At 34.9% G+C, this 15,697-nt stretch overlaps 1 long non-coding RNA gene across 1 annotated transcript; it reads right to left on the bottom strand.

Moving 5' to 3' along the window:
• Window positions 1-9,205: 9,205 nt before the first annotated feature.
• LOC110725880 lies at window positions 9,206-10,081 on the bottom strand. Its single transcript, XR_002512246.1, has 2 exons — window positions 9,533-10,081; window positions 9,206-9,320 (listed from the first exon to the last, which is right to left on the bottom strand). It is a non-coding gene; the product is annotated as an uncharacterized LOC110725880 (long non-coding RNA).
• Window positions 10,082-15,697: the final 5,616 nt, after the last annotated feature.

Below are 15,697 nucleotides of genomic sequence, written 5' to 3'. Positions count from 1 at the left end.
AAAACTACAAGTCTTTTCCCGGGTATGACATTTCAACAACCCCGTAACTGAAGGCCTCTCCTGGTCCTCCCAAATACGGGCAGCTATGTGTCCTAGAAAGCTAGGAATCACACTCCCGTCAACAGGCCCACCGGGCACCTCACTCCTAACAACCCAAGAATCATTACCCGCCCTCGACCGTTTCCTGATTGCCCCAGATACAGTGGACGCAGATGATGTGCCAGATCTACTAACAAACCTACCACCCCTACCCTTACGCACCTCCACCATATGCGTCTCGTACATGTCATCAACCCTCTGACTGAATGGACCGTAATCATCATACGGTCCACTGCCATCGTCCACATCCTCATCCTCATCTGCGCCCTCCTCCTGCTCCTCCTCCTGGTCACCCTCCTCAGCATCATCATCGTCATCGTCATCCTCATCCCGACGGTGGATCCGTTCTCTACGAACTGAGGCCGAAATACCACGGGATTTGACATGTCTATGCCCCGACCTCTCCACTGAATAACTTCTACTAAGAAGCTCTATATTCTTCCCCCCACCATGACGACCCTACACAAAATTTTAAAATATATAAACATACAAAAATTTATACGATAAATAATCATCATCGCAAATCAAATAAACTAAAAACATACAAATAATTGTAAACAAAATATAAACGTAGAAAAAATACAACGAAATTGAACAAAATTTATAAAAATAAACAACAAAATATAAAAACAATTCAAAATTATATTACAAAAAAAAAAAAAAAAATTAAAAACAATTTTTTAAAAAAAAAATAAAAAAAAATAAAAAATGGGGGGGGGGGGGGCGCCTTGGCTGGACGCCCAGCCGGCGGTGGTGGCGCCAGATGCAGACGCCGCCACCAGTTGGCTGGCGCCTGGGCTGGACGCCACAGCCACGGCTGCGGCGCCTAGACTAAACGCCACAACCGTGGCGGTGGCGTCCAGCCCAGGCGCCAGCCAACTGGTGGCGGCATCTGCATCTGGCGCCACCACCGCCGGCTGGGCGTCCAGCCAGGGCGCCCCACCGCGTTCACGGCGGTTTTCCCCTTTTTTTTTTTTTTTTTTAAACAAAATATACCTTTCCTCCTTGGGACATCCTTCCCTCCGCCGCCGCCGCCACTTCCTTGCCTTGCCGCCTCGACATTGCCGTTATTTTGAAATTTTTTTTTTTAGAGAGGTTGAAAGAAGATGAGCAATGAGAGTGTGAGTGATGGGAGTGTGAGTGATGAGAGTGTGAGTGTTTTGTTTTTTAAGGTCAAGGGCAATTTTGGGAAACCAAGTGAATTTTGTGGGCTTTATGTAGTAATTTGTGGGCGATGTTTAACAAATCCCTTGTTTTTAGCAACGTATGACAACTAAATATTACTTTGTACACCTTTAATTTTGTTTTTTCATGGTACTCACACACGTCCAAATTCAGTAGTTTTCAATAAATTATTATCTTTTGATAATACCCTAATTACCTCACGTACATCTAATTATATTAATGTTAATTAAAGCTTCTAAATTATGTGTTGGTCAAAGTGTGTTTATCTTTAAAAGTTCTTCTCATTGTAGGGGTGGACAAAAAATCTGATCCGTGATCCGGCCGATTCGATCCGAAAAATTAGATATTTGATCCAAATTTTCAAGTTTCGGATATTTCAGATCGGATTCGGATCATATTATTAAAAAAAACATTATCTCCGTTACAGGTTATGTGCAACGATTAGACATTTTCCCTCTCTGCTTTATGTCAAATCGTTGTACATAACCTGTAACGGAGGTAGTATACATTTACCCTAACTGATACACAACTCACTGTCTTGCATATCTAATTTCACGCAACCACAAACCCACAACATACAATCTCTCTTCATCTCTATGCTTCCTCTCGGGTTATCTCTGTTCCTCTCTATTTCGCATCTCCAAATTCTCTAGACCTTCACGAGCGAGAGCGAACACCACAGCAAGGAAGAGTCCCCACCACATTAGGGCCTGCCATTGCATCGTCGCCTCACTCTTCAGGGAAGTCGACCACCAGGTCCACTAGCCCACACGCTATACTTGATTGAACAACATTAAACATGATGTTGAGAAATAGATGAGTACACATAAAACTTTATAGAAGATAAAATCGGTGACAAACAATTACAATTACAATGAGACTTATTGTGACTGTAATTGTTTGTTATTGCATTACTTTGACCATTATTATAATTTTGCATATATATTAGTACAAAAATATATTTCAATTGAATAGTAATGATCTAATCATTGAGACAAATCAAATAACACTATGTTAGAGAGCTAGAGTTGGTAGAATTACTTAAGGCAAAAAAAAAAAAAAAAAAAACCTAGCCTCCTTTTCTCTCTTCTCTCTTCTCTCTCCTAAACCTAGTCTCCATTGTCAATTTTAAAGGGGCTTCCATCGGATTTCACCGGTGGAAAGCCCTAATCTTTATTTTTCTTTTAAGCTTTTTGTTTAGGTTACAATAATGTCTCCCTCCAAAGAAAGAGTTTATCTCCTTCGAAAGACAAGGTTTTTTTCGATCTTCTTCGAAAGACAAGGTTTTTTTCGATCTTCTTCGAAAGACAAGGTTTTCGGACTCCTTTGAAAGACAAGGTTTTATTTGCGCTTAATTTAGTCTCCGATTGTGCGGGGCTACCATTGATTATGGCTCGGATTCGGGTTACGGAATCAGCACAAGAATTTACTTTCTCACAAAATTGTGAAGCGATGATGGATCCACTCAAAAAGTTGTATGAGACAACGAATCAAGAATATGTCGAATTGTGATATTTATGTATTTAGATTTTTAGCCCTTCCTCGATTAATTCTTATTTGATTTTGTTAAATTCGTTTTCATTATCGTTCATTGTCAATTGTAGATGTCGTATGACTTATATTAATGAAATTTAGCGTCCTTTAATTAGGACTTCTTAAAAAAAAGTAATAATAAAAAAAAAAATAACACTATGTTTTACATATATATCAAGTGTATTTAGAAGATACTTTCATCTTATAAATAATGCTAAAATTCCAAACGGAAAGAAGTTTAGGAATGGAGGGAATAATTAATATCCCTTCGTTCATCAATCATATAACTCCTTGTTTCTCTCTTTTTGGCCAAGATGATATACAAGTATATTATTTCATAATATTTTCTTTTCCCCCCTTTATTTCATTTTAAGTAGCGATTTTACCTTTTAACTATTCATATATTTTAATATTTTATGCAATAGAATCGCAAGGAGTTTATGTCACAAGTAAATAATAATTAAAAAAAAAAAGGTAAAGATAGAGGTTTCAACAATTTCACGTGTCCAGCCACTTCAGCCACTATTTTTATTATTTTTTATTTTTTAAAGTACCACAATTTTTTCTCTCTCCTCTTTTCTTAGATTCTTCTTCAAGCCAATCATATATCACCAACAATCATATTTCTACTTCATCCATTTTTTCTCTTCTCTTTTCTTAGCTTCTTCTTCAAGCCAAACCACACATCACAAACAACCATAACTCTACTCCACCCATTTTCTCTCTCCTCTTTGACAAATTGCTGCAATTAAAGCCCGAAATTGTAGAAATTGGGTGTCAAACTGTGATTAATTATCCTTAAGATCATCAACAACATTTGAAGTAGTGAAATCGATAAGAACCAAAGAAATGTGAGCTCGTTTTCTTCGTGAAATCTTAGATTGAACATTCTTCGTAAAAAATTGCAGGGTGTTACTAGTTTGGTTAGGGGTTACTTGTAGGGTGTTACTGGTTTGGTAAGGGGTTACGTGTAGGGTGTTATTGGTTTGGTCAGGGTTACTTGTAGGGTGTTACTGGTTTGGTTAGGGGTTACTTGTAGGGTGTTACTGGTTTAGTTAGGGGTTACTTGTAGAGTGTTACTGGTTTTGGTCAAGGGTTACTTGTACGGTGTTACTGGTTTTGGTCAAGGGTTACTTGTAAGGTGTTACTGGTTTGGTATGGGGCCCACAAGCAACCCTTGAATAAGTAATTCATACAAGTAACCTTTGAACTAACTCATATAAGTTATAACTAGGGATGTTAATGGGGCGGGGCGGATGTTAGCCTTCTCATCCCCATCCCCATCCCCCATGGCGGGTATGGTTTTAATCCCCATCCCCGCCCCACCACCCGCCAAACCAAGACCCATCGAGGATGGGGCGGGTCTCCTACTTGACCCGCCCCACTGACATCCCTAGTTATAACCCCTGAATAATTAACTCATACAAGTAACCCTTAAATAAAGAACTCATACAAGTAACCCTTGAATTAACCCATATAAGTAACCCTGAAAAAAAAAATACAAGTAACCCCCCCCCCCCAAAAAAAAAAATCAAGTAACTCCTCAAAAAAAATACAAGTAACCCCTGAAAATACAAGTAACTCCTGAACAAGTAATCCATACAAATAACCTCTGAAAAAAATACAAGTAATCCCTGAAAAATATGAGTAACCCTGACAAAACCAGTAACCCCTGAAAAATACAAGTAACCCTGACAAAACCAGTAACCCCTAAAAAATACAAGTAACCCTGACAAAACCGGTAACCTCCGAAAAATACAAGTAACTTTGATAAAACCAGTAACCCCCAAAAAATACAAGTAACCCTGACAAAACCAGTAACCCCGTTATGCGAGTGAATAGTAACTCCGTTATACGAGTGTCTGAATCCGTTATTTTATTGACTTGGCAGCAGGCCACACCGTGTGGCCTGCTGCACCACAAAAACTCTGTAGAGGTTTTACCTTAATTCATACTCGACATGTCTTCAATTCTTCATTCGAGTGATGCTCTCAACTAAATATATTTATTTATCTTATTGTATCTTAGGCTCTCAGCGTAAGAATTCATTAAAATGCACCTTGCTGTTATGAGTAGTATATTAAATTCTATTATAACAATCATCATGAGGTGTATTAGGGATTCTTTTTTATCAACAATGATGTCGTCTTTTGCTGTTTCGCAAGTTTGGTCTACAATTTTATGTGAAATTTTAACCCAAGAAATAAAAGAAAAATAAAACGTTAATCTTGGGGCATAATAATGCTCATTTATAACTCGTTCAAGCTTGAAACAATTAATTTCACTGTTTTAATTATTCTTAAAATAGTACAATTTTAATATGGAACCAAATCAATTATAATAATCAATTATCGTATAAAATCAAATTAGCCATGTTAATAATACGGAGTATCATATAAAATTAAAATATATGGAGTATTATTGTTAAAAAAATGAATAGTATATTTGCTCAAATTTCTCATTTATAATATCAAATACTTATTACTGCCTATCTTGTTGTTATGATAAATATCATCAAACAACTTTTCTTATTGGAGTATACTTATAATTTTTCAAAATTGATTAATATTAGCTTAATTGAGCTCGTTCACGTTTGAGCTCGTTCACATTAGAGCTTGTTCAAGCTCAAGCTCGAATCACAAACGAATGAGCTCAAGCCGAGCTCGAACAAGGCAAAACCTTAATGAACAAAGCTCGAACACAGTACAAAATTATGAAGCTCGTTCAAGCTCGAGCATGTTCGAACACTTGAAATCTTTATCAAGCTTAGCTCGAACAAGTAAAAACTCGGCTCGGATCGTTTGCAGCCCTAGACATAATGCTACTTAAAGTAGTGCTTTTACCTAGAGTAATTTTTATATCTAAGGTTATAAATTGTTTGGAATTTTTTATTTCTTTGAAAAGACGACTTTAGTGTAAGTAGAATAGTAAATATATTTCATTTTGATTCAAACACGTAAATAAGTTAATGATATACCACAAATACGTACATTGTCGCTTTTCTTTCCCGTCTACCAAACGCAAAAAAAAAATGTCAATATCAATATTAATACGTTGAGCAGTATATCAATAAGCACCATTCGTCATTATGCGTGCCATTTAAACCCAAATTATTAATCTAAACAACATTTTTATAAAGAAACAACATCACCATCAAACTATATTAAAAAAATTTGCTCAAGTATTTCTTGGTTGGATAATTGCATTTTTTAAGCCTTAATAAGAAAAGGGTATCCCTTTCATTACGTCATGAATCATGAAAAGGATAGAGTTTAATATAAAAACGATGGCAAATAATAATACAATAAGCAATTTAATTATATACTAAGGCCTGTTTGGTTTGATGTAAAATGTTTTCATGGAAAATGAATTTTCCATTTTTTTCCCATTTTCCTTTGTTTGGTTTGTTAAGGAGTGGAAAACAATTTTTCAAGGGTGGAAAATTTCATCCTTAATGATGGAAAACATTTTCCTTCTAAAAACAAGGGAAGCCATATTTTCCTCTCTCCTCCTTACCTCTTTTTTTACTTCCCTCTCATTCATCCTTACATTTCCACTCTTATTTTTTATTTTTCTTGAACTTTTCTTGTATGCAACCAAACAAAGGAAAACTAATTTGCAATTGTGTTTTTCCTTGAAAATATGTTTTCCATAAAAACTAATTTTCCATTGAAAATGTTTTACATTAAATCAAACTGGGCCCAAATATCGACGAACTATCAAAATCATAACTTGGATATTAAAATACATGATTAATTTTTTATTAGAAAAACAATTCTATCTACATCAAGCTCTTAAACATTTTATTCTTTCATACTAAATTAATGTATTATGTATGTAAGTATGGCTTATAACGTGGAGACAATTCTTGAACGTGCAAATATGTAGCTTTTCACACGTCTCTTAATAAAAAGACTTTGATGAGACAATGTTCAACCATATTCACCTAACTATGTGAAGGCATGCATGGAGGGATGCCAAAATATATCCTTAAAATTTGTTCTATTCATCTTGTATTAAAAACTTATAATTGTAACTTATTTTTACCATAATTAAATCATATTAGAAGAGATAAGATAATTAAAAAAACACAATACACCACATCAAACTAATAACTAAGGGTATGTTCTCATTGACTGAACTGAGCTGAACTGAACTGAACTGAACTGAATATTTTATAAGAGAAATAAATTAGGAGCTGAACTAAACTGAAAATAATCGTATGAAAACAGAACTTAAGTCCAAAACACTTAAGCTTGAACTTTGAATGGAAATTAAAGAGCATATATTTATTTTGCATATTACTAGCGAGATAATGTATCCAATAATTTGTTTTTAAAAGATAATATATAAATTAGATTAGACATGTCTTTTCACAGATTATGACTCTTAGTATTAAATATCAAAAGATAACAACTTAATAAATACGAAATAATAATGATACATAAGCTAATATCTTTTTAAAAATCCGAGATTAAATGCACGAAGTAGTTTATTGTTCAAAAATAGATTGAGTATATAGTTGAACCATTGACAAGAAGCAATCCATGTAATGGCAAAGAAAGATAAGTATGCACTCGATCTGTTTTTTAAATTATTCAATTCCATATTGAATTTTAACAGTACTATGTACATACCTTACCGTGACCAAACATTTCTAGCTAATTATTTACAAAACAAATGTTATTACATAAAATGTTATAGATGTTGTCTCAATGTAAGTTTTCATATTAACTTATATATAAACATTTTAATTTTAGATAATTAGATACATGTATTAATGGTTAAAGTTGTAATTTGAAAGACGTAAAAACTAGCTAATGCGGATCAATTAAAAAACAAAAAATAACAAATGTAGCAATGAACACTCCTTAACTTCCTCAGCTAATAAAATAGGAGCTAGCCCCCGTTAATTTTTATGATGGCCGAGATTTGTCAATCAAATGGCATTGTTATTGTTATATACACCAACGAATAGTACCATCTTTGATAATTCAACGAAAACCTTATGAATAAAGGGCGAAATTAAAGGCATTGTCAACCCTAGAGGATGGGGTGACCACTGCACGTACGTCCTCTATTAAAGTATGTTTTGAGCTTGATATACATATTTGAAGATGGAATTGAAAATCGTGGGAATGGTGGGTATCAGGGGAGCAATAATTAAGAGGGGGAAGCTTTAAGTGAGGAGGAACAAGGAGGAGCAAGCTTCAATGTAGGATGGAGGAAGCTTTGGAGGATGGAGGAAACAGGAAGAAAAAAGTAACGGAGCTATTACTCAGTTTACAATTCATTCAAGTAAATTTACAACAACATCCCAAATAAGGATATGTTCACATTGACTGAACTGAGCTGAACTGAACATAACTTATTAGAGCTGAATTGAACTGAACTGAACTTATTAGAGCTGACCTAAACTGAACTGAATTGAACTAAACTGAACTTATTAGAGCTGAACTGAACTGAACTAAAATGAATATTTTATAAGAGAAGGAAATTAGGAGCTGAAGTGAACTGAACTTATTAGAGCTGAACTGAACTGAATTGAAAATAATTGTATGAGAACATGCCCTTTCATGAAAATGTTGGTTTTACCTTTATGATTAAAATATTTTGTCAATCATAAAGATTTAACTTGTATTTCCTCATTAAATACTTAGTGTCACACTGATTTTATAGTGTATACTTCTATTATAAATCCAAACAAAGATTGTATTTAATATGTGCTTAAGGGGTACAATAATTAATTTCTCATTTATCAAATTCTAAGAAAGATCAATTGTATAGCCCTTGTAGGGTAAGGGCCCTTGTAAGATCCAGCTGCTTAGGGATGATATTATAAATGGCTTAGCCTTCTTCAATAAGACTTGCTCTTGTCACGTCTATAAAGAAGCCAATCGAATAGTGTTATAGCTTTTATCTTTCTTTATATATGACATGCTACAATATTGAGAGAAGATTGCCTTAACAATTCTATCATATATCTTTTCTAATAACTTCAAAAGCAAACTTTCACTTATTTCGTTCCCTAAGCTAGTACTTCCTTTTTGATTTAATTGATTAAAGTTGCACAAATGGTCCTCCAAAAGTCCAAATCTCTTACCATTGATATATAGGAGTAGATGATTTTTAAGGACCATTTTCCTTGTAATAATCCAAAAAAGGGGAGCCTTGAGCCTTCAAGAGCCACTATTGCACTTCATAGGACTATAAGAGTGTGGCATGCTTTGCCCACAAAGTGGTGGATCGGGTTCGAAATTTATCAAACACCCGATATCCAAATGCACGGATATAAATTGGGTATTTAAGTATAAAATAGAGTATTCAAATAAATACCAATACACAAGTAAACAACAAAATAAGTCCAAATTTCAATAAAATTGCAAAATAAAATAATCCGATACAACAATACATAACTTCAATTAAATGTCAAGATACAATACATTTTTTTTTGATAAAAATTACAAAATGCTCCAAACTTTTCAGGGTCACACACTAGTACACTACAATAATTAAATAAGAAATTAATTAGTATTTAGTACTACATCTACTGCACAATTGCACATTAATTCATAATTCATTTAACAATCAAGTATTCAAGTGAATCAACACATTATGATATTAACAATTATTCAATTAAGAAACTCAAAAACTCAAATTTAAAACTCAAAGACAGAAATTGAAAATAAAAAACAGTAAGTTGTGAGAAAGTTACCTCGAGTTCGACGCAGGCTAGCAGCAGATCGTTGGCGTCGCTTTCATGGCCTCGTCTGTGAGCAGTGGCGACAGGCGTGTCTCGGTGCGGCGGCCAGAGAAGTGAGAAAAAATGGAGAAAGATAGTAAGGGTTTTAGCAGTTTGTGTCTTTGTGAGAATTGACAAAAGAAAGGGAACAAAGAACGAAAGTTACAGGGAAAAAAAGGGAGAAAAGAAAAAAGAAAAAAGAAAAAAAATGTAAAATTGCGCGTCCTAGAAGGAGAACCCGTGTCTGTTGTCCAATTTGAGAGTTACTAAACCAACTGAGCTCGCGCCTAACATAGTATTTATTTGTTTCAAATATTTTATTTATAGGTTTTCTATATATTTTTTTTAAATAAGATTCCTATTTTTTTTTCCGGATCTAACGGGGTTCAATTGAACCCCTTGAACCCCCGCTGGATCCGCCACTGAACCTCACTTACCTCAGCATTAAAAAAAAAAAACTAAAAGAACATTGAAAAGTCTTATTTGTGGGGAGTTATAAATAATAGTGTAGGAAACAATTATAGTGTTTGGATATTTTAATAGGGACTCTTTAAAGTGTCCTGAGAATTGAGGAATAGATTTGAAGAGAGTCGTGTTAAAATAAAGTCTATTGCACTTTATGTGTATAGAGTGTGTGAAAAAAATACTGTAGAAAACAAAGGATTCAGAGAGAAGTTTACGTACAATACAAAGGAGGTAGCAAATAGATCGTCGTTCAATTTGGTTCAAGTCTAAGTTGCTCGAATGAGGAAACTCTCAGGTTAAGTACAAGTCACGTTCGGATAAGGAGACTTTCGTGTCATGTATATATCATATCTATGTGAGTCAGATAATTAATTTCATCTCTATTGATAAATAGCCTATTTTGATAATTAAATCATCAATTTCAAATTATTAGATTTGATTTCGGTGGAAATGGTTGTTATTATAAGGTCAATTTCACTCATTTTGTTTGAGGTATGGTTGGAGTTCGAATTAAATCCGATTTCGAATTATTTAGCTTTAGGTATGAGTTCAAATCAATTTAGTTAATATAGCTACAATACATATATATCTAATGACCATGTATGTAGTTACTCATAATTTATTTATTTTTTTGATCAATGTAGTTACTCATAATAATATCATTAGCATTGCTATCTTATCTTATTTGAAACATTTGCTATAAATGGGTGTTCGTTATTATGTGTAACAATTTTTTATCTTTCCTCTTTTAGTAAATTATAAAGTGTAAAAAAACCATCTTACCAAACTTAAACATATGGGACCAGTTTCTCTCTCCTATTTCCCACTCACTTTAACCCACTAACAAACTTAAACATATGTGACCACTTTCTCTCTCCTATTTCCCTCCTTTTTACAAGTTAATTAAACCCACCTAAACTTAATTAAACTACACTAAAAGTTTTGCCTAGGAGTCCGGAAAAAGGACATTTGGTGCAGATAATCGTGGGCGGAGGAAGTATATGTGTTTTACCATCACTAAGGGCCTGTTCTCATTGACTTAACTCAGTTGAACTGAAGTGAGCTGAACTGAACTGAACTAAACTAAACTAAACTGAAAATAAACGTATGAGAATAGACCCTAAATTGCTTAAAAATAAGGTTATATGTACAACATACAACTTTAATTAAAATCGGGGTTTTGGAAACAACTGTTTCTGTTTTTCCCCCCTATAATAACTTGGCTATTTAGACAAATGTCACTTGTACTCCATAGTTACTACCTCTCTATTCTATATTATTATGATTATTGTTCTTATCAATAAATTTAGAAAAACAAGTACTTAGCAATTAAGGTTTGTCTAAAAATATGTGGTTGACTTAATTAATAAAAATTGCAATAGTGCACATCAATACTACTCTAACAAGGTAATGGATGAAGTAGGACAACCACATCAAGAGTAAAGACCAATTGAATCAACCAAGTGAGTGACATACTTTTGCCAAGTGTTAGGTTGAATGATCATATCATACCAAATTGAGGTGCAAATCAAATTAAGCTTCATAATAAATAATAAAGAAATAAATACTATATAAATAAATATGTTATTAAATACTTAGATAATTAAGTAATAAATCCCAAAAAAAATGTTATCATATGCTTTGCTGTTGCCTGTTAGGCAGCATATGATTTGATTGGTTTAATGAGCTCAACGTTAGATATTGACCCTACGTACGATGGCCTTATGACACCCACTATTGGTCCACACAATTATTTGCGATTCATAGAAGCTACAAAATTTCGTGAATTTTGACTTTTAAAGAACAAAAAAAAAAAAAAAAAAGAGGGCATAAAATTCTGTAAAATAATATTGGCAAGCCATGTAAAAAGGACCACATTAGACATCACTAAGACACTAACTATTGAAAGCAACTTCCTTTTTCATATCAACGTTCCATTTTTTTTACAAGGCAGGTGTTGTCGTGCGAATCAACTTTGGTTATTCATCAATTTATTGTTTCTATATACACATGATGTATGCATAGTTCAAAAGTGTATGAGTGTATCTCTTAATTCTAAAGAATTGTGTAGTACTACGTTTTATTATGTTAGTTTTGTAATTTATCTAATTTGTGTAGAGTTGGAAAATAAGGTGAGCTTGTATTTAATATGTTGATTCTTCTCAACCCTAATTCGACCTTTTTAAATATATAGATCAGCAACCATCTACACTAACCCAAGTATGTTGTATATAGCTCCCTCAACTCGCTTGATAACTCATTTTCCACATGCACACATTAACATTAATCAAACAAATTATTAGTGGTAATTTATTGACTCACTTTATCAATACAATTACAAATGTCAACATTTTAATGAGAGTATATATAGTGGTCATGAGCTTCAATCATTAGCATAATCTTTTGGTTGAATTGATCCCATAACATTGTAAATTAAGAGTCATTGAGCTGGTATGACTATAATGATAAGAGTTTAATTCTCATCCATTCTTCCCTTCCAAGTGAAATATTTTGCACTGGGCATGTAGGAGGCCCATGTTGCATCTACGTTTTAAGTTCATCTGATGTGAGGAGACTTGATAATATAAAAATTATTCTAATCTAAAACCATCGGTTTAAACTTTTGGTTGAATTGGTCATTTAACCTGATATTAAAAACCTACATGACAAAAAGGTCACGAGTTTAAATCTCATCCACCCAACTTTTTAGGAGAAAAACTCCAAGTATGAGGAGAGGTAGGTCATGTTAAGCTTTTGTCATCCTAATTTTGCTCGCTAAAAAACAAATTCAAAGTCTTGATATCTACTTATCATAAATTAAAATGAAAATAGTTTGGTATGGTTCCCCCCCCCCCCTATTTTTATTTGATTTGGAACCCAAGAACAAAGCAACAACAAAAAAACAAAAAACACAACAAAAGCAACACTAAGCGAAAGGCCATGCAACAACATGACACCCTCCTAGCCAAGTAGCCAACATCACATAGCTCAATCCCTCCAATAAAATAGCACAAAGGCCATCCGAGACCACCTCAAACACTACCAACTTTTGTTTCTTTGGTGGTGATTTTCTTTTTTCCTTGAGCATTTGTAAAATATGATTAATTTTTTGGTAGTTGTACAAAAATCAACACAAACTTATTGTTTATAATTAGTCTTTATTCTAGACTTCTAGAGTTCTAGTAGATACTTGAATAACCTAATTCTAAATTTTCTAGTTTATTTACAAATAGCCAAAAGCTTATAGTTACCATTGAGGGATTACCAATAATTAGAAGCATTACATCCTTAATGCTAAAACAAATACCTTAAAAAAATGGAACCAAATAATAACATACTAGATTAGTCCCGTGAGATGCACGGAAATATAGAGTATATATATTTTATGTATTATTACGTATCAGAAAAATTATTGAGATATAACCATTAGTTGTAAATGCTTATTTTATAAAATTAATTTTGAAGGAGAACAAACCGAATATGAAAATTTAAGCACATACATAAAAGTTAGATTTTTAATATACGAAAATAATTAAACAAATAAATAATGATTTTAAACTTGTAATATATACAGGAAAATAGAAAAAATGTATACATCAAAGAATTTTGTTCGATGAAGCATAAGGGAAAGATGTATTAGATACCAATAGTTGGTGATAGAAGAAAGATAAATAAATTAAAGAGTAGATAAATTGAGAGGAGGAGAAATTAAATTTGAAACCAAAGAAAATATAATGACGTTAGATTTTTATTTAGGCGGGAAATTTTTTCTTATAAAGCTGCCACATGGACAATATGATGTCAGCGGTTGTTCCTTTAGTTTATTTATAGAATAGATTGATTCAATCATGTACAAATTCTTATGAATACTCTAGATGTTAATTACCACCTATTAGGCTTTACAAGTTCAACTATAATTGGTATAAGCCTCTTGACAATTATTTGGGTTCAATTTACTCCAATTGAGCCGGTCCATAAATGATTCAATTACTATAAAATAATTCCTAATTAATTAATTAGGAAAATACGTATGAAAATACGGGTATTACAACTATCATTAGCCCCTCCTCCATCATATTTTATAAGTTGCAACATTTCTTCTTCATTATTGTTTCGGGGTTTTCTGATGTCCTGCGGGAGAGTTACAATTCCGAGACTGGAACCGGACGCCTGTACCTGCAAAATAACGGAGACTCCTGAGAGCTCCGCCTCCAACGGTCAAGTTAGTACCTGATTAAGGAGTCATTAATACAGAAATTAAAGTAATGAGATCTCTCTAGGTGAGAGTGCTTAGTGTTGGTAATCTGCGTCGTTAGCGAGATTAGCCGGTTGTTAATAACTCTGTTCTTCTCTGCTTGATTTCTTGATTGTTCGATCGTCATTAATGAGGATTAATTAAGTATTTATAGCCTTGAGAAGCGTGTCACTCTCTAGGTTTAGGGTAAACCTAGGGCTGGTCGGGCCTCTAGACTGGATTGGGCCTTGATGGCCGGTTTTCCCATTTGGCATGGGTGGACACGTGGCGTGTCTAAAGTGGTCCGTAGAGGACGTATCTGTGGTTGATACGTGGCAGGCTCCTGTTGGCCTTCGTGAAGGACACGTGGCGGAACCTGGTTGGTCCATTTGTCAGACGGTGATTGGTGGATAAAAATCCCCTAATCATTTGCCCCTCACAGGTGGCACGTGACTGGTCACATGTCGCCTGTGACAGGTGTCGCACGGTGACAGGCGACGGCCTGCTACAGGTGTCACCTTGCAAACGGCCGAGAGATTTTCCCGCCCAAATTTTGAATTTGGAAGCGACCCTTCGCCTTCTCACTTTGCCTATAAAAGGAAGTGCTGACTTCGGTCATTTTCACATTTGAGAACTTTGCGAGAACATTCGGACCCCTGAACTTGCTCTGACATTTCGGACCTTTTCTGCCTACCGCCTGTTCTGACAAGCCGACTGACCCGAACTTCCAGGACTTCGTCAACCGTCACTCGTTCAGGTAACTCAGTTCTCTTACTCTTAATTTTCTTTTTATTTTTTAAAATGGCACCATGGAAGCACACGACACGACCTAAGTTAGTGATCAGCCGGTCACCGGGGACGGCTGAATCTAGGACTAGGAGTGCCGCCTGCCCTTTTCTGGACCCATCTTTGCCCTTTATACAAAGTCCGACTGTATCTGTGTCTATGCAGAACGTGATGGCCAGAACGAAACAGACTGCTATGATATCAAACTCAGACGGCTCTTCCCAAAGGGTGCTCCTTAGTGAAACATCTGACCAGGCGCCAGATGTAGAACGAGGCGACTGTCAAGCCGACAGTTCTGAGAGAGGGGCCAAGGTGTTCCCTTCCCATCTTACCGTTGACATGTCTAATTTTCCTTTTGCTCCTTCTAAGGGAGAGGAGGCGGGCCCCTCTAGGAAAGGGGAGGAGTCGTCCTCCTCGGACTCGTCAGAGGACGAGTCTGAGTCCAGCTCTTCTGGACACAGTTCTCCAGGCTCAGAAGAAAAACATAGCCGCCTACAAGAGGCGAGACTTTCTCATGCAGTTGAGAAGGGGGATAATTGGGCAGAGCCGTCCGCCTCTTACAGAGAGGAAAACGCCCCCTACTACTGCAGGGTACCCCGGGGCCGGATTGCAACCATGCAAGACAACGTGGCGAGCTTTATTGCTAACCACAA

This window comes from Chenopodium quinoa, unplaced genomic scaffold, assembly GCF_001683475.1.
Source record: "Chenopodium quinoa cultivar QQ74 unplaced genomic scaffold, ASM168347v1, whole genome shotgun sequence".
Lineage (NCBI taxonomy): Eukaryota > Viridiplantae > Streptophyta > Magnoliopsida > Caryophyllales > Amaranthaceae > Chenopodium > Chenopodium quinoa.
This window is presented reverse-complemented; position numbering and strand designations above follow the sequence as displayed.